Genomic DNA, 20,159 nt, shown 5'->3' with positions numbered 1-20,159 from the left:
GGCCTCGATGCATTTTCCATTCTGCCGGCATGTGGAAGTTACAGCCCGAATTTACCACGACGTTTAACTCACTGGAAACACTGCTTGGACTTACTCACTGGCGGACCCTCAGCAGTACAAGCAAACTGCGTCGGGTGCGCTGAAGGGGCTCTCGAGAAGAGCTCGGGGCTCCCCGCAGGGAGGGCAGAGGGGGTGCAAGGGAGTCCGGAGCGTGTCCAGCGCCGTCGGTGCCCGCCGCTGCCCGCAGGGATGGCAGAGAGGTGCGCGGGATCGCCGCCGGTGCCCGCCGCTGCCCGCAGGGGGCGCTGCCGGGGCTCGGCGCCTCCGGCGCGGCCGGGGCCGGGGCGGCTCCGCGCGGGGGCAGCGCCGGGCGCGTCCCGCCCTCCCGCCGCCTCCCCGCGTCCCCTCCCCTCGGCCGCGCTGGTGGAGCCGCCGGGCTCCCTCGCTCCTCTTCACATGGGGCTTGCCCAGCCGGCGGGACAGCGCTCCTGCTCTCCCGTCGACCGCTGACAGGGACCCGGCGCGGCAGAAGGGGGCTCGTCGCTGCTGCGGCCGGCGGGCAGGTAGGGGCGGGCGGCGCACCTGAGGGGACTCGGGGAGCGGGCGGCGGCGGGACGGGCGCGCCGGGCTCTGTCGCCCCGGGCGACACGTGGAGCGGACCCCTCGCATCCCGGCCGCCTCCCTCCGACCCTCGGTGCCGCCGCTCCGGCAGGGTGTTCCCTGCGCGGTTTCGGGATGCTCGCGGAATCCCCGCCGCTCACTTGCGGGCTCGTCGCGGGGGATTCTCTTCCCGGCTGCCGCTGGGAGCGGCGTAACTTCAAGGAGGAACCCGGGCGGGGACGCTGGTCTTCCCCGTTCGCCCAAAGAGGGTGGTGTTTAATTAAAGAGCTGCGGATCTCCCTCTGTCTATTCCATCTTCTCTTTACCTGTCAGGAGAATAGGTCCGTTATTGGTGAAATTATTCTATGTCAGTTCAGGTGTTGTTACTTTTTTTTCCTGTACACTACCAAATACAGTTGGTAGATTAAAACACAGGACGAATTCCTTACGCCGATAAAGTGCGTGCTGTGGGTTTGCCGAGTTCATATAATCTGATGTTCTCATAGCTCAAAATAAACCTTTTCATTAAAAAGCAGAAAACCGGAATCAGTTCACAGAGCTTTTGATTGATTAGAGCTCCCTCGTGGAAATCAGCGGGGAGTTTTGCCTGATTAAGAGCTGTAAAATTGTCCTGAGGTTTGTTACACAACTGGCTGTAGTTGTGCAGTACGGGCTCAGTTAGGTAACTTTGCAACTGGATCTTGTTTTCACTGGTCCAGCTGAAGTACTTTCAAGTCAAATTTGTTCCATTTCTCTGCTTTAAGCCCTCTCCACTCGACGTGTACAAGGCAGGAGGAGGACTCTTTTACCTGCTTTAAAGAAGAGTAAACGTGTTGGGTAAACAGGGAAGCTGGTGACATCCTTTGGAAAGATAGCAATTGTGATTTAGAAGTGCTCCATGTGTTTTGCTGGCAGTGCCAGGTTAACTCTTTCATCCTGAACGTATTTTATTTTGCTTGTGTTGCAGTTGAGCCTCAGATGCGCTTTTTAATAACCAGGGACTCAGCTGTAACAGAAGGTGTACAGACATGCATGTAATCATAGTCTCTCCAGCAAATAGCATGCTTTCTGGTGTGATTATGCAGAAATGTTACAGAAAACAGAGCATTGCTCCCAGAATAGCTTGGAGGTTTCAATTTCCACACATGTGAGCTGACTATTCAGTTACTGCTGTTCTTTTTTTTTCTATACTGCCGAAATACCTGACAGTAAGCAGTTTGCAGAATCCAGTCATTTGTTTGTGGAACTTTTCTTCTTGCTGCAGCTGGAAGAGTTTATGTGAAATTGGTTTATTGGTGTTTTGTTTTTTCTTTTTTTTTGGTTTTTTTTTGGTTTTTTTTTGTTTTTTTTAAGGCAGGAAAGTAGGTAGAATAAAATGGAAACTTTCTTGCCCTTCAAGTAGCAGCAACATAGGACCAGACTTGGGGAGGGTGGAACAAACAAAACCCAATATTTTTCTTTGGGGTTGTAACTACTTTCAGATGAGAAAAACTCCTTTGGGATAGCCCTTCTCAAGTTTGTTCTTGGTTCCTTGAAATTTCAGGTGGCGTAGGTCTGATTGATCTAGCTATTCAAATGAGAAAAAGGTGTTGTACTGTGGTCTGTGGAGTTCAAGTGCACATTACTGGAGAGCTTCAAATAGCCTTAAAATAGTGTTTAGTGGAGCAGGTGTATTTGCTATGTTTGGGACAATTTCATTTCCATTTAAGCAAATAGGGAGTGTTTCTGAAGCGGGGCATAACTCTGTTAACTTTGGTATTCAGTACTGGTGTTCCCAAACTGAGACCACAATCCAGTATGACTTCATTGCATGTAAATTCAGTGTCTGCAAATACATGTGTTGGTATTGCTAACCTTGTTGGAGGTTGGATACCTAATATCTTTAAGGATAAGTCTATGGAAAAAACTCAGGGGTGCGATGGACAGCTTCCCAGAGCTGGGGTGATGGAAAACAAATTGTGTATCACTGAAGTTAAAAGTATTCAAGAAAGCTGTTAATAACATTCAAAAGGAGATCCTTAATATGCATGTGAAGAGCATTATCAGTTTGTAGAGCCCAGTAGCCAGCATGCAGCTGAGCTGTCATGCTTAACATGACAGCCCTAATCTTTGGGCAGATATTTTTCTAAACCAGTGTAATTAAATGTACCCCAGTTTGAAGCACTGAAGTAAGGTGAATTCTAGTGAACTAATTCTGCTCAAGAGATTGGATATTTGCAAGTTGAACAGAAAAAGCATCCTCTTAGCAGTGTGCCAGAGCCTGAAGCTCTCCATACACAGAGAATCTAATGGGGTGCACATTGTGGTGTTCCGTGTTCAGGGCTGGTTTAATGGAGACTTGTCGACGGCAGCTATCACTTATATATCACAATTGTTGATTTGCCTTTACGAGGTGGGCTAAAAAGTGTCATGGATATGAAGACATTAAGTGCCTTGCTGAGTTTGAAAGAGCAAAACATTGAGACCAGATTGAAAAAGGTCTAGACTGGCAGTTCGATCTGGCTTGTCTGCCTTGTTTGCTATAGATTGTTTGAGCAGCTCTTTCTAGGTATTGCATTCAATGGTTGGCTGACAACATTCAAAGTCTGAAGTGTTTTTCTATTACATTCCTTTTCTATCTCTTTGCATGCACATGGTATTTGGTAGGCACTGGCAGTTTATCATGCTGTCATAGCTTCCCTTTTCCTGGGTTTATTATTTTGATGGTTTAAAATCCTCTATTAGACTCCATGCAAAAACAAAGCTCTATTAATGGATGGTTAGAGTGGTGAAATTTGAATGTGAGATAGCCAGTGGTCAGCATTATGGTTCCTGTGCAACCATTAGTCAGCAACACTTTGCATAAATATCCAATCCAAAATTTAATATCATCCGCTGTAGTGGATCTGATTGGAAAGGTGACTTTAGGCAAGGAGGAAGTTCTGACTGGAGGATGAAGGATGCATGCCTACAAAGAGCTATGCCAAGGCTGATGAAAATGGTAACTTGGGGTTTAAGCATTTGTGACCAAATTGTCTGTTTTTGCTCCTAAAACCTTCAGTGTAAAACTTTAGGGCGGCTAAGTATTTTCAGTCTTTTTGCAAGATGCCTGACAGAAAAATCTGCAAAGTAGCTGGTCTGTGCAGTTCTGCTTTTCTCTGCCCTTGGAACTGAAGTGTCCTTTGCTGATGCAGTTGCCAAAGATGCTAGTTGTTGGTAGAGAGAGGTTTTTATTCAGTTTATATTCACATCTGAGTCGCTAAAGACCCTCATTTTATCTCCCATTAATCTGTAGTTGCTGTCTTTAAGCAAATGAAGTTGTGTTAATTTGCTCCTGCTTGCCCTTTCATGCTGCAAATGCTACACAGCTGTGAAGTTGCCATCTAGCTTTGACTCAGGACACATTCTTCTTCCAGTTGGTGTGCAGTCCTCAAACAGCCTGGATTCTCAGGGAAAGGTAGGTCTGAAAGTGGCATTTGTGGCCTAGAAAAAAGCTACACAGAGGTGAGGGGAGCTACATGCATGCTTGAAAACTAGCACATGCCCAAGTGTTTTGGTGAATAAGCTGGAATGCTTTGCTGAATCACAGCTGTGAGGGTGCAGAAATACTAAACTCCTAGCATCTGCTGTGGCTGAGCACAGAGCTTGGAGTGAGTTTCAGGGCAGGTGCTTGAATACCATCCGGACAGCAAAAATTAACCAGGAGTGAGACAGGAATGGAAATTTTACATTGCAAGCTGCTTTACTGGGAAATTTTACCAGTACTTTCCCTTTCTCTCAGATACTTAAATGCTGAGTGAAAACTGATGCAGTAAAACCCAATTCCCATTGATTTCCTTAAGAAAATGATTATGTGAAGGGTGCGTCTAAGCAAACTGCCTTGGCAGCTCCACCTGCAGCCTGCAGAAACGGGGGGATTTACCCAATAATGACGTTTCTGTGTCAGTCCCCGTTAACTAATTCCGTACCCGAGACCAGCGCTAAGTATGGAAGTCCCGGTACCGACCCGGTCTCGGTGCCATTAACCCACCCGCCACCTCCGCGGGCGGCGGTGACTCTGCGGCCGGGGAGCGGGGCCGGGGGTCCGGGAGCGGGGCCGGGGGTCCGGGAGCTCCCGGCGGGCGGGCGGAGCCGCCGGGGGGCGCCCGAGGACCGGCGGAGCTCGCGGGGATCCCGGCGCATCCCGAGACACCCGGGACGCCGGAGGGAGTGCGGAGATCCCGGCGCATCCCGAGACACCCGGGACGCCGGAGGGAGTGCGGGGATCCCGGCGCATCCCGAGACACCCGGGACGCCGGAGGGAGTGCGGGGATCCCGGCGCATCCCGAGACACCCGGGACGCCGGAGGGAGTGCGGGGATCCCGGCGCATCCCGAGACACCCGGGACGCCGGAGGGAGTGCGGGGATCCCGGCGCATCCCGAGACACCCGGGACGCCGGAGGGAGTGCGGGGATCCCGGCGCATCCCGAGACACCCGGGGTGCCGGAGGGAGTGCGGGGATCCCGGCGCATCCCTAGACATCCGGGATGCCGGAGGTTGTGCGGGGCGGGACGCCCATCCCGAGCCACTCCTTCCGCTCCCCCGGTGAGGGGCATGCTCCCCGCGGGATGCGCATCCCGAGCCATTTGTTCCGCTCCCCTGTTGAGGCACATCCTGCGCTCATTCCCGTTCGCAGCGATCGCCTGCTTTACTGTGGTGTCCTGCGACATCAAAGCCCTTTCTTTCGTTGTGAGCCTCGTTCTGTGTAGGAGCTGGTCTGAGTAGAAGGAGATTCCTCTCCTAACTTAGCTCGCTGCCCTCCCCCCGCCCTATTGTTTCCACTAACCTCTCCTACTTTGCCAGCCCAGGCTCTCCAAAGCTGGAAATGAAATGTCTGCCAGCTTCTTTGGTAGCCTGACTGAAGGCAGTGCAAGAAGCACCTCGTGGTGGGGCACGAACAGGATACTTGGGCAGACCAACCTTTTATGGCCAAAGCAGTGATTCCTGGCTGTGTGACTTTGATTTCTGATTTCTTGTCAATATTGTGTGATTGACACCGGGGGAATACCCACAGCATTATTTACTAGTGACTGCAAAGTGGCTCAGAAAAGCCTGGAAGTCAGTGGCTGTCACAGAGAGCTGGAGTAGTACCAAGTAAGATTCCCTTTTGTTGAATAGGGGACAAATGGAAAGCAGGTGAGCCCCAAGGAAGAAAAGTTTGCATAGAAGACTGAGCTGGTGAACTGCTTGGACAATTAATCCATGGTTTTCTAACCTACAGCCTTCTGTAATTTCCTCCTGTGAATTGATCACTAAAAGTTACTTGGATTGTCAGTCATCAGGCAGCAAGGTAGACATTCACTGTGCATCTGGAGAGGGCAAGGCACCCTTCTGACAGGTGGAAAAAGCCAATAATTTGGCTATGAGGTGCAGCTCGGACAGGGGCAGTGCCAGAATTAATTTCTGACTCCTTTTTTGACTGCTTACTTGAGAAAGTTTCTCCTTTTGCATTACATTGTGCAGAGCCTTCTGGCAAGATTGTTGTCTTTAGTAATGCTTGCCACTCTGGCTCAGCATAAAGTGAAGGACTAGGATTGCTAATGTTAGTTGCCATCTAGAAGAACTCTGCCAAAATCAACTGAGTATCATGAAAAACACAGAACTGGCTTGTTGAATTAAAAATATCTTGTACAATATCTGCAGTAAGGTAATAAGTGTACCATTATGTGAGGACTGTGACTGGCACTTTGAAGTCATTGCCAGTAAAATGCTCAGAAATGTGGACAAATGAATAACCTGCAGCTAACAGTGTGCTAAGTAATGTAGACAGCTGTTTCTTATTTGGTTTTACACTAATTGCTGCTGCTGTTACCATTGCATTTGTGAGTTGATAGCGTTTCATATAATTTGTATACTCCTGGTGCAAATGGTGCCCTGGTACATCATATGTTGATAAAAGCAGATGCTTTTACTTTTAATTTATGGTGCAAGTTTTATGGGATCATTAGAGTTCACTGAAAAAGATAGAAAATGGCTTGGGGATCTTGCCAGCCATTTGGCCAGGCAGACTCATCTTTGTATAGTGATCAAAGAAAGCAGGAAGAAAAGAAAATCTGTAAAAATCCATGAAATTATTTATTTGGAATGTTTTAAGAAGGGTCCAGTCCTCTGTGAGGGATTGCAGGCGGCTTGTAACTGCTTGGGGATGTTCTTTTTAACCTTCCAGAAAGCTTTCAGTTTTAAGCTTGCATTAAAGATCAGGGCTGAGGCCCAGCTTCACTTGTGTGGAAAAACTGAAAAAAAAATTGCTGTACTAAAGCTTTATTTTAAATTTTGTGTGTGTGTGATTTTGGAGATGTATGAAATACAATGTCAGCTCTTTATGTTGGGGATGACAGTATATGCTGGAGGTGGCCACAGTCAAGTTAAGAAAGATCAAGCACAAACCTTTAAGGCACCTGTAATTTTTGCTGAATTTAGGAAAAGTCCTTTTGGCTCTTCATCTAAGTTAAGTGTTGCCTGACTATTTGTAATTTTAATTTTGCCTCTTTGTGACATATAAGCAGTCATGCTAACTTTACTAGAGATTCAAAATAAATATTTCTGTTAGTTTTGATTTTATATCTTAAAAGATCATGTGCAACTTATAGGAAAAATGACAGTGTCAGTTCTTCCTTTTCCTATCCATCAAAATCTTGTCTTCTGTAAGAAAAAACCTGGGTTAGGACTGCAGAGTAGTCAGAAATGAAGAAGTTGGTGAACTATGTTAGATAGTCAGTTTTTCTTCACTTGATCAGATACTTTTGTATCTCTCCCTATCAATGGCTGGGAGATAAGGCAGAATAAATGTTCATTATATGCAGGTTGTAACTGCAGTTTGAAATGTCAGAAGCAGCTTATAATTAGAAATAGGAGACTAAAACTTCATCTCTGAACATAGATTTGTAATAAATGGCTGATTTAAAATAAGGTATACAGAAAAAGGCATGAAAATATTTAAATATTTTTATGAGATTATCCCTTAGTATTGAATTAAATATTATCTTGCTTCTGTAATTATTTTAAGTGCAAATAATGACGTGAAAGTCACTGATTATGCAATAATTTTTTTGTGTGAGTTGAATTTTAATCATCCTATTTATGAATTTTGTTCAACTGTGGACTCAAGAAAGAGATACGTGAATAAGCTGATGCAATGCTTCCCCATCAACTCAAAACAGTTTGTAATAAAAACTGCAACATTAAATAAAATGGATTGCAATGATAGTTACAATGATAAGGAAAAGTACTCTTCAGGTGATTAATTTGTAAATGTTTTCCATGGGCTAGTAAGGGAAATGATATTTCAGATTTTGCACTCAAAGCTAAAATGTCTGGTTTATGGGGACTTATTATGTATGAACTTTCTGATTTCATCAGTGCCTTCATAACCATAGAAATTTTTTAACTATTCAGTGAATTTGGTTGGCAGTACGGATTCTGTTAGGTGGGAGTTCCTGTTAACCACCCCAGTGGGGAGAAGCTAATGCATTTAGCTGTAGTGTTCCCTTGGCGACTTTGTTCACAAAGTGAAAAAAGAGTGTGTGCACAAAGAGACTATGAAAACAAGATGCACATAATTTTAAAACTGTTATTTACCAACTGAGAAGTGTGGTGGGTGACTAGCAACCATGCAAAGCACTGACATAACAGTCTAAGACACCTGCCTCACAACCACACAGGACAGCCGAGGTTGGAAGCACCTCTGGAAGTCATTTGGTCCAATTCCCCTTTTCAAGCATGTCCACTTAGAGCCAGTCACTCAGAACTGTGTCTAGGTGGTTTCTGAATTTCTCCAGGGAGGGAAACTACAACTTCCCTGGGCAACTTGTGCCAGTGCTTGGTCACCCTCACAGTGCAAAAAGTGATTCCTTATGCTCAGAAAGAACTGTGTTTCATGTTGTGCCCATCACATCTGGGCAGGACTGGAAAGAGGTCAGCTATGTGCTCTGTGTGCCTTCTCTTCAAGTGTTTGTCTATGTTAGTAATTTCTCCCCTGGGCCTTCTGTACTCAAGGCTGAACAGTCCTGGTTCTCCTTTCTCCTAGGTGAGATTCTCCCACCCCTTCGTTGTCCTTGTGGCCCTTTGCTGGTGTCTCTCCAGTATGCCCATATTGTTCTTTCACTGAGGAACCCAGATCTCCAGGTGTGGCCACACTCATCCTGGCACCATTGCTGGCCTGGCAGTCATCGGTACTGGGGAAAGTTCACTTCTATTGTGCCTTGGATGGACTGATTCTCAGTGTTCCTGGGTTTTTTCCACAGCTTTTTTGGGTCGTTTTTGGTTGTTTGTTGGTTTTTGCTTTTGCTTTTTTTGAGGGATTTTTTTTGTTTGGTTTTTTTTGAGTCCTTGAACTGTTAACAGCCTGGGATCTTTCAAGGATCTTATGTCTAGCTGCAGATTTGCCATTCCTGTCTATCATGGCTCTAGTCTGAGTATTGTCGCACAGCTTTTTTGCAAGCTGGCAGTTTCCTTAGAAGTTTCATTCAAGGTTATGCAGTTCTGCTGTGTCAAAACTAGGCCTTGAATCACAGATAGCTGAACCCCTAGGAGGAGGATTCACACAAAGCTGAGGTGTGAAATCAGTATGAGCTATGCTGTGCCAATTCCCTTAGGGGAACACACAGTGAATAGTAGCTGCAAGGTTATTTGAACTACTTTCAAAATAACTGGATGGTGGATGGAGAAGCCTTGTAACTTAAGCCTTCTCTGTGCTGGACTTTTACCTGTCAGTGGGATTTTGTATGTGTTTCTGACACTAATGTGGTTTGTAATTGGCTGTTTGCCTGATCCTGGACAGAGACAAGTGGTGCTGAAGTGGATTGCCTATGGTCAGGAAAACTCTATTTTTGTGCCAGGAAAAGTTTATGTTAAATATTAGGGAAAATCTTCTCACTGAAAAGGTTATCAAAGTTTATGGAACAGGCTGCCCAGGGAACTGGTGGCACCACCATACCTGGAAGTATTTAAAAGATTCATAGATGTGTCACTTAAGGACATGGTTTAGTGGTGGACTAGATTAATTGTTGGACACAATGATCTTAAAGGTTTTTCAACATAAGTTGTTCTAGAATTCTAAAAAAAAAAAAGGCCCAAAAACTATCAAAAAGAGGAAATAGAGGAAGGTAAAGCTCAAGATGTTGACAGGAGTTGTAAAGGAGCGATGGACTGAGAGTTAGAATCAGGACGTGTGCCTGCTATGTTATATGCAGGAAAGCCTGGTGCAGTAGGTAAAATTAGAAGGAAGTTAAAAATAAGAACAAGTTTTATGAAGAGACAGGATGATACTTCTGGTATTTCCCAAGGGATAGAAGGATCAAACATTACAAGTGTGTTTTTAATGAAAAAATAACCAGTAAAGTTCTCACTTTCTTAAAATGCAAAGCAAAACTTACATTGCATTCATTGGAGCTAGAATTATTCCTGTCTTGAATGTCAGGAAAGGAAGAGAGTATCAGGAAAGGAACTAAATGTTTTCTTGCATTTGTAAGTTTACAGACTAGGAACTTCTGTAATCTACAGTGGAAAATCAGGTCAAACACTGGGAAAACTTTCTCATTGGAACAGTAGTGCAACAGAAAAAAATTCTGGAATCATTGAGATTTCATTCAGTTGAAAGCTTGAAGAGCAGAGAGTGTCTACTGTTAAGTTTTCAGATACAGTTAATTGAGTTTTGTGACAAATGGTATTTCAGCCACATCCTTTATGATTTTATGAAATCTTCCAGAAAGTAGGCTTTCAGGTTTGTTTTTTCCTTTCTACACTGAAAATGTAGCTTTTTAAAATTGTTAATATTAATTGTTAATATCTATGCAGTATATGAAGGAAGCCAACAAGTTTCTGATAGAAAATCACATGAGTTAACAAACTGAAAATAATGGGGTTTGTTTGGGGTTGGTTTTGATGTTGTTTTTTTCCTTGAACCAAGAGTTCTGACAGTGTGCAGGTGGTAATGGTCCTATTTTGTAAACTGTCTATTTATTAATGCTTTTTTGATCTATTTGCTGTTTCAATTCAGATATTTGACAACTTGAAGTGGCTTCTATCACTTGCTAATCAAGAGCTAGTTTGACACCTTGGGAAAGTGTCACCCACCCCTCTTTCTGCTGGAGGTGTGTAAATTGCGATGTGAATGATTTCCCACTACTCTTTATGAAGAGGGACAGCTTCCTCAAAGAGATGCCACTTAAAGCTTCAGACATGGTGGCATAAGCATCCATCAGGTGCTATGAAAGGGACTGGCACATCAGCCATCTTTTACTTTCTGCTTTGTTAAGGGTTATTTAATGCACTGGAGTGGTGGTGGTTGTATGTGGTGAGGGCAGGGGGGTTGTGTGATTTGTTGTTTTATTTTGGTTGTGGCTTGGTTGCTTTTTTGTGAAGTGTTTAATTTGAGAGCAGTCAAGTTGCAGAAGTTTTTACAGGATTATTTCTGCTAGTTTTGTTTTTCAAAGCAATCAACCGACTGGATGACAAGACTGTATGCACACTAATATTGTCTTTTTCATTAGGATGTGATGCTGCAGAATGATTTTTCCCCAATCCATTATTTTTACTTCCTGCTGTAGCAAACCAAAAATTTGCTGGGATTCTTGTATCCAGTTGAAATTTCTCACAGCGGTGTTCTTTCCAGGTGTTTCCCTAATTAGGGGTTGAATTTGTCACCTAAGTAAGTGGATTGGGTTGGTTTGTTTAAAAATAGTCAAAATATCAGATACAATTTGTTTTGAAGTTCTCTAAAACATCTTTTGAAGCAGCATCCTTTAAACTTTTTGGAGTTAACTGCTCAAATAAGTTTACTTGAAGGCAAGCAGTGACTCTCAGAAGGGCTGACTGGAGGAGATTTAAAAATTAGCTATTTTAATCTGCAATGGACATGGATTTGCTTTGAACCAATGTTTAGCTGGTGCTTACAAAAACTAGTTTTGCTATGAAGATGTTTGTTTCCTGCCTTAAACAAATCTTTAATTTCTGCACCTTGATACTCATGATGTTAATGTATTGATTTGCTTTCCTGTCCGATTAAACTATGCTGGTCCTTCTTTTACTGGAATAAATCTGTTCCTGCCAGTTTTCTTTCATAAACACTACCTACATGGCATTAGAGAAGGTCTAAACCTTGTTTGTACTGTGTAACTTTAGGATGAGGCATGACTTTTACAAGTGAAGCCAAATAAAGATATTCTGTAGAAATTTATGATGATAATGTGCATAAAGCAGAGTTTTGCATGACTTGAATTTTACTACTTTCCTTCCTATAATTCCTTTCACTGTGGCAGTTAGTCTGTAATCATTCTCTAAAATGAGTACCCAGAGTGAATTTCCTTACTTGCACTTATGACTTGGTGGTTTATTATGGAAGTAGTTATGTTTAACCACCCAATTAGCAGGTGAATAATCCTTTCATGCTGTTGCATCCATTTCTCTGTGACCATCCATTGTCTGATGTGAATGTTTTTAACTGTGACTGGAGGCTAAGCTGGGGTTGAATGAAATAGCAGAGAGAGAATGTTGAGGATTTGATCAATTTGAAATGGTCCATTTCTCCTGCAGTTCAAGACAATTAGGGAAGATGGATGCAGTGACTTGCAGTGTAACTGATCTCCTTAAATTCACCAACAAAGTACGAGCTGCGCTCCAGAAATTTTCACAGATTACCAGTGTGTAGGTTTCCAGCAGAACATGCAAGTTCTGTAGAAGTGGCAGTGACCAGTGGTTACTGAAAGATATGGGAAGACAAAGGGGAGAGGAGCCCTAATGTTTTTCATGCAGCTGTTGCCAAGAAACTCCAGTTGAACATAACCCGTTATTGATTGTGGTTTCCCTGGCTTAGTGAAGATATATACATTAGACCACAAATTTGGCTTCTCTCAAGTGGTTTTCATGTGACCTATCCCTGGCTCTGCTAGTGAAGAATTTTTGTAGTCTGGATTTTGTGTTGTTTGTGTTTTTGTTTGTTTGTGTTTATTTGCTGTTTATTTGTTTTAAATTGATTATGGATGCTGTAAGCAGATGGAGAACACCCAGTAGACTTGCAGGTGGAAAATAAGGTAGAAGGTCATGTCACTTGTGTTGAAATGAAGGAAAAATTAGTATGCAACTAAAAGCTTATGAATGAGCGAGTGATGGGTGTTAAATGCTCTTATTAGCCCTGTGTTAGGAGGAAAACACAGAAGATGACCTCTGTGGAAAAGGTAATGCATTGGCTGTCAGGGTAAAATGCCTTGTAAGCCTTGTAAAGAGTGAGGCAGTCACATTTGGTTTGCTTTGTTTGTCACCCACCACAGAGAGGGGCTTGCCAGGATTCCCCTGCAGAAGAAACTGTGTGTGAGCAGCAGAAACTTTGGAGCAGAGGAACTGAAAGGTGTTGATAACTTTTTTGGTTGATATGGGTGGAGATGGATGGAGCTGCTAGCACTTTGCAGGAGGTCCTGCCAAATTGTCTGTTAATCCCTACTTGCCTGTACAGTTGGGCTTATGTAGAGGATGAACATCTGAAAGGGCCTCTTGTGACAGTTGCCGTGCTGAAATCACTTGTGTTACCAGGGTGTGATTCATGAGAGCCCATGTCATCCCTTTCCTGTTGAATGATCTCTGTTTCTCTTTAAGTGGTGTGGGTCAATGCTTGGAGCTGTGTGAGGATGCTGGTGTGAGGACCTGGCAACAAGGAAGGCTGGCCATACCTGTTTTAAATAGTTCGCTAGATCATATTTGATGCTTGCAAGCATCTCTGTGTGTTTTCAGAGATGTACTCAGACTTTAATCAGAGAAGATTAAATAAACGTTGAACATGATTTAGCAATATAGGTTTCTCCAGCTGTCACTTGGCCCTCTCTCTGTGCTGCACTAGTCACCACCCACATTTTATAGGAGCACAAAAGAAGGCTGTGGGGTCTCAGAGCACTGATTTGGTGAAAGGAGATGATCAGAACATTTCCCTACTGCAAGTAATAAGAAAAGTTGCTTAAAAATCAAACCAAACAATCTCAAGGAAACAGTTTGAAGCATTAGCCCATCCATGTTTTCATGACAGCTCATGGAGAAGAAATGTTAGGCAAAAATGCTAAGAGGGTTTTCTTCATTAATTCTTGTGGGGTTTAAGGATTTAATGCTTCTGGGATGCTTTGAAAATGGAAAGTGGGACAGGAAGCACTGTTTTCTAGTATGTTTTTTCTCTAGGGATGTGTTATTACAGAATTACAGCATTTGCAGAGCCCAGTTTTGTGACTTTACTAGGGTTTATTCCATCATAAAAAATGCTCACAAAGCACTAAACAACACTGAGTTGGGTAGAAGATGAGAAAAGAAAGCAAACCAAACAAAATACAGTGACACAGTTTAATATTTTACATTGTTTTGTCATTTTGTTTTCTTGCTAGTGGTGGAAATGAAAAAGCAAGTTGTGATCAGTATCTCAAAATCAAACATAAACATCTGAAAATATTCAGGGTTTTTTTGTGTTCTATTTAAACAAATTATGTATAAAGATTTTCAACTGAGTATTTTTGTGTTTTATTCAGAGATAAAGAGAACAGGCTTTTAGTACTCATTAAATATCTAGCTCTTGGTTCTACTCAGCTCTTACTGTTAGGGTTGTCTAAAACAGACTTTAAGGAGTTAATATTAGGTTATTAAGTAACTTTATAATTTTATTAAGTTATTCCTTATTTATCTTATAAATAAGAAACCTTATTTATAAGGAGGTTCTCCTTAACCTTATTGTTAAGATAAAAAACTTGAAAGAAAACCCCAACTTGCTTCTAATTACTTCATATTTGTGTAATAACTCTTAATTTTCTATTTTTAAAATTATAATAGGATCATAAAGCAATTTAGGTTGGAAGGGATACTAGATATAGCCTAGTTCCAACCTTTCCATGGCCAGTAACATCATCTAGTAGGTCAGATTGCTGAGGTCTTCATCCAGCCTGGCCTTGAACGCTTCCAGAGATGGGGCATCCACAGCTTCTCTGGATAACCTGTGCCAGTGCTTCACCACCCTCACAGTGGAGAATTTCTTCTGAATATCTGAAAGAGCAGAGATTTAAGTTATTTTAAATCCTGTCCCCCTTACCCTACCACTATCTGCCCATGTAAAAAAAAAATTGCTGTCACTCTTTTTCATAAGCCCTCTTTAAGTACTGAAAGGCCACAATTTGGTCTCCACAGAGCTTTCTTTGCTTCAGGCTGAACAACTTGGTTTGTTGTACTTCTTCATGAGGTTCTCATGGGTCCACTTCTCAGGCTTGTCCAGGTCCTTCTGGATGACATCCTATCCTTTTCCTTCTCTGCATCATTTGTACTACTCTGCTTGGTGTCATCTCCAAATTTGCTGAGGGTGCACTCAGTCTTGCTGTTTATGTCATTGATAAAGACATGATAGGGCTGAGATCCCAAGACAGAGCCCTTAGGAGCACCCCTTGCCATCAGCCTCCACTTGGCCATAAAGCCATTGGCCACAACTCTGGCTGCATCAGTCCAGCTGCTTCTTCATCCAAAAAGATAGTCCAAACTTCAAACCCGTGTTTCTCCAGTTTGGAGATAAGGGTGTCATTTAGGACTGTGCCAAAAGCTTTAGAGAAGTCCAGGTGGATTGAAATGATTGGCCTTCCCTTGTGGGCTGTTGCCATCACTTCATCATGGAAGGCCGTAAGATTGCTCAGGCACGATTTGACCTCAGTAGAGGTGTGCTGGCTGTCTTGGATCACCTCTTTCTCTTGTATGTGCCCTAACATTTCTTCAAGGGGATCTACTCCACGATCTTCCCAGACACAGAGGTAGGTTCACTGGTAGTTTTCTTTCTTCCCTTTTTAAAAGCAGGAGTAGTTTCCCCTTTTTCCAGTCACCAGGAACTTCACCTGACTGCCATGACTTTTCAAGTATCATGGAGAGGGGCTTGGCAACAACATCACCTAGTTTCCCCAGGACTTTGGGATGCATCTCATCGGGCTCTGGAGACTTATGTCTATTCAGGTCCATCAAGTGGTCTGAAACCTGCTCTTTGCTTAAAGTGGGAGGAACATCGCTACCCCAAGCCCAGCTCAGAGGTTCAGGGACTAGACAGATGCGAGAAGCCTGAATTGTACTCCTAAACCATTGACCTGGATTGAAGCAGATGTCCTTTCTGCCTTTCATTTGTCAGAAAAACATTTTTCTTTGCTTGCAGAGTCAGGTGAATAAAGCATTTGATTTTTAATTGGCCGCTGAACCAAGTAACCATAAATGCTTGCTTGCTTTGTTCTGATACAAATCTTCATCTAACTTGTTAGCTGTTTTGAAAGAACAATGATTTTGTTGGGGTTTTTTTAAGATTTTGGACGGTCAAATTAAATATTCCTTTCCTGAAAAAAAATTATTTTCTGAAGTAGCTTTCATGGCAGCAGAACACTTAGGTGGCTGTAAAAGTCAACAGCAAAGATTGTTGGCCCTTAAGTGCATGGGCCCATAGTTAGAGGACTTTCTGTCAATAAAATGAAACTTTCCTTTTTCTGTAAAATGTTTGTACTTGGAGCTGGGCCAGAGGACAAGAGAACTGCCTGGATTCCCTGTGCAGCTGGCTGCAGCAGGGAGAGGAGATGCAGTGCCTCTGCTTCAGCTTGGTTTCATGTGCTGTTGGAGTACATCACTGGCAGGGGCACACTGACTGAGGCAGCATCAGCTAACTGCATTAATAGCACTAGTGTTAGAAACAGAATTGTTATTCAATTTTTGGTTGAAGGGATTTAGCAAAGTGAGTGGAAATTATTAATAACTTGGTGCATCAGAGGGACTGAAACTGAGTTATTGGGTTGTTTATCTGAATAAACATTTTTGGTAGCTCTTGCTCTGTCCTATTCAACTTGTTTGGGAACCTCTTGCTATTGTGCAGGGTATTGTCAGTTGTCAAGGGAAGTGGTGACTCTCAGCTTCTTTTGCTCTTGTTCCTGTAGGGTTTTCTGGGAAAGCAAGGCTTAGGTATGAGGTACATCTGGGCAGCAATGCCAGGTGACAGATCTCCCTGTCATGGTCTTGCATACCTGAAGTGTGTATTTGGGAGCTGGTTTTAACCCCCTGGGAAGGAAGAGCCAATATGAAAGGTTGAAACAGGAAGAAAAGGAAGGGAAGATTAAAAAGAAAAACTGCCTTTGAAGTCACACTTTGAACAAGCCCCTGAATTCCTACAACCATTGCATGTGTGGCTCCTCTGTGCTGTGGTGAGTGACTCACAAACATTGCTGCTGTGCTTTTTCAAATCTGTGTAAAGAAGGGAAGTAATGCTGTTCCAGCTCTGCTCTCTGGGAACTGAGGGGCAGCAGGGTTATGGGATTAGTCTGTAAGCATACAAAAGACCTGTGGCAGTGAGACACCAGAAGAGGGATGTCTGGATTTCCAGTCCAGCACACACGCTGACACAAAATGCTAAAAAGGCATTTTTCAGTGTTTTGTGCATATTAGACAAAAAGAGCAGAAAGCATGATCTCAAAGTTTTGATTAATTTCTATTCAAACAAATAAAGTGACAGGCAGAAATAGTTGCTTGTGATATATCAGTAGTGCAGATATTCTTTTAGCCCATGCAGAGGCCCTTGTGGAAAAGTTACTGTTTATGGAGAGATTTAGAGCTGTTTCTCTTCCATGAGCTATTTACTACTTCAGCTGAACTAACATCTATTAAACATTCATTCTAAGTACAATACCCTCAAGAGTCAATTTAGGTAAACTGCAATACCTCTTTCTAGGCTAAAAATTGCTCTGTATAATGCATGTAGAAAAAAATCCATAAAATTATTTTTCCCATTCCTCTCAGTTTTTATTATATTTTGAGATTAATATTTTTTTATGAGGGATTTTTTTTATAGTAGGGAAGGAGGGAAGAAAGCTCCTTTGTCAGCTACATAAAGGGACAGTCAAATCTTTTATGTGTAAGGGGTTTTTGGAATGATGTCTTCAATTTTCTTCTCTTTTGAGTTTTTTACATTATTATGACTGCAAACTTTCACACTCCCATTGTCATAAACAATAGTCTTTAGAGCTTTGGCATTTTCCATCATGGCAGCCAAATGGATGTGTAGAAAGAACAGTGCTGAAGACAGTGACTTAAATCATGTTGCAATACACAGTTAGCCTGTGTGGTATTTATTTCAAATATTGTATACTATTTTAAAAACATTTTGCCTGCAGCAGTGGATGATGTCTGAGACTTAGCATTGCATTTGATTACTCTTTGAGAAGACAAGCAGCTGCCTTGGGTTGAAGGTAAGAGAAAAGGTGCTGCTGAGCTGGAAGCTTGTGGGGGCAGGAAGGAGGGTGATGCAGGGGAGACCTGCCTGGAGGTGTGGGCCTTGCTGGGAAATGGGAGGGATTGAGTCATGTTCTGGGTTGGGTATGGGTGGAGAGTGTCTGGGGTCTCCTAACCTCACCCCGGTACCATTATCCCTCTCTCTTAAAATTGAACTTTAGTGTTCCTTTGTGTGTTACCAGGTGTTAAGGGATAGGTCATTAAGTGGAGCAAAGAACTGGTGCATGTCAGACTTGTGGAGATATCGAGGAATGGAACAACAGCCCAGTGAAGTCATGGAGGATTTTTTCCTTAGTCTCTACTGTATTTTTTATGCGATTATACAAAGATTTTAACAGATTGGGTATTCCTCTGTAGTGTCCTAGCAATTTTTTTATGAGGGTGTTTTAAAGAGACAAAACCAAAAATACAATTTTGGGACTTTGTGCAAGGATTCTTTGTTCTTTTAGCTGCAACAGTTATTTCTTAAAGGTAATATTTACCTGTACTTCAGTGAGTCCCTTCCCACCCTCCTCCTAATCAGCTCTTGCCAAGCACAGGAAGGGAATTCAAGTAACCAACACCAGGATCTAAACTTTGGGTCAAGGAGGGCTCTCAATTTACTGTGAGTCAGGTGAGCCAAACTGAGTCTCCCTACTTATGCTCTGAGCTTCTAACTTGGCTGACTAAACTAACTCCAACTAAAAATCATTGGCTGCAAAACAGTTATTTGTTTTTTGCACTATTTAAAGCTGATGTCATCTGCAGGTACCTACCAGCACCATTTTTCTGTACAGGTCTGCAAGCAGAACAGATGTGTCAGATTACTGTATTGTGCTTCAGTCTATATCTGTTAGACTCATTTAACCTGCTTTGCATGGGGGAGTGGGTTTGAGTTAGCTCACTGGCTTTCCTGAAAGGAGATTAGGGAGTGCTTTTTATCATCAGAGCCATAGGGAAGGGACAGGTAGCACAGCTACCTAGAGGAGATATCTTGGTAGAGCCTGTGATTTTTTGCCAGTTCATGTATCTTGCATCCCTACAGGCTGAAGAGGTTAAAATGTGTAAAAGCTCAAGTTGGTCCAAACTCTGCTAGCACGTCTGCTTTGATTTATACCTGTTATGACCATGGGAGAGGAATTTTTAAATTTGGTGTCCCAGCAAAGTCTTTTCATTGTAGACAAAGGCACAGTGTTGATTGTTCCACCTCATCTAGCTTTGATTATTTTAGAAAGAGCTGCTTAATAAGAATCTCCCCTTATTAAGTAATGTAGCATTAGCTTGGGGTAATGCTACATTACTTAATAAGGGGAGATATTAATAATATTCTGGGTCCAGCTGAACAACTTTAAAGCTATTTTCAAGCATGCAAATCTATGTAAGAGATTTATCTCTGTAAAAAAATATCCAACAAGCCCAGCCAAGCCAGTCTGGGACCATGGCTTGAGAAACTGCTAGTTGCTGGTGGGTTTCTGTGTAATATACTGTCCTTGCTGAATTCTGGCAGCCGAACTGCAGTTTGCAGTTCAACATGCAGATTTCATTTTATTTGTTACCTATTGTTTTCTCACATTATGTTTTTGCCATCTTTCTTTATAAAATACTCAAATTGAACTCTAGGAGCCCTATTTTCCCAGCTTAAAGTAATTTTTTATCTCAACAGGAATCAGTGGCACAGCATTTAATGCCACATAGGAGTATAGCTATAAATGGTTTTTCTTTTTATTTTTTTCCCTCTTCATCCTCCCCCTTATAAAGTATAAATTAATACTTTACTACCTTTAAAACAGCAGCTATTTGGAATGCTTATTTCAAATAATTTAATAAAATTCCTAGTTGTTTCATAATTTCATTTTTTTCTATACGTGAAATATATTATTTAAAAAGTTACATTAGAGCAAGAAGTGAGAATAATAGGTTAATGGACCAGGACTTGAGAAACTCAAATTCAGTCTCCCCAGCAGAGCTTCAGCTAATCACCCTGTCCTATTGGTGGTTTCTGTTTGAGGCTTTTTTATTGTTATGTTTTTTTAATGACCCTGGTGATTAAAACCCATGATGAGGGATAAAACACATCCTTCAAGTGACATGTTGAAAAGATGATTCTTAATTTTGGCTCTTCCATTTTGGAGACCATATATAAGTTTACCACTTGACCTCTCAATCAAAGGATATTTCCCACCCAGTATTGTATGACAGCAATAACTTTAATACAGTGAGCAATTATCCAGTCAGTTTTCAGTATGTGTCTATGAAAGTATGTTAACACAAGTGGAGTCTCAGAGACCTTATAGTGTTTTGCAGCC

General features: G+C 42.5%; 1 protein-coding gene across 2 annotated transcripts in view; it reads left to right on the top strand.

Moving 5' to 3' along the window:
• The first annotated feature begins 357 nt into the window (after nucleotides 1-357).
• The window catches only part of CPNE4 (copine 4), a 225,596-nt gene continuing 205,794 nt past the window's right edge, over nucleotides 358-20,159 (top strand). Inside the window, exon 1 of one of the 2 annotated variants that reach the window (XM_064416034.1) lies at nucleotides 358-563. The gene's annotated coding sequence lies outside the window, so the exon portion shown is untranslated. The remainder of the gene's footprint in view (nucleotides 564-20,159) is intronic. The other variant, XM_064416045.1, reaches the window with a different exon arrangement.

This window comes from Passer domesticus, chromosome 1 (genome assembly GCF_036417665.1).
Source record: "Passer domesticus isolate bPasDom1 chromosome 1, bPasDom1.hap1, whole genome shotgun sequence".
NCBI lineage: Eukaryota > Metazoa > Chordata > Aves > Passeriformes > Passeridae > Passer > Passer domesticus.
This window is presented reverse-complemented; position numbering and strand designations above follow the sequence as displayed.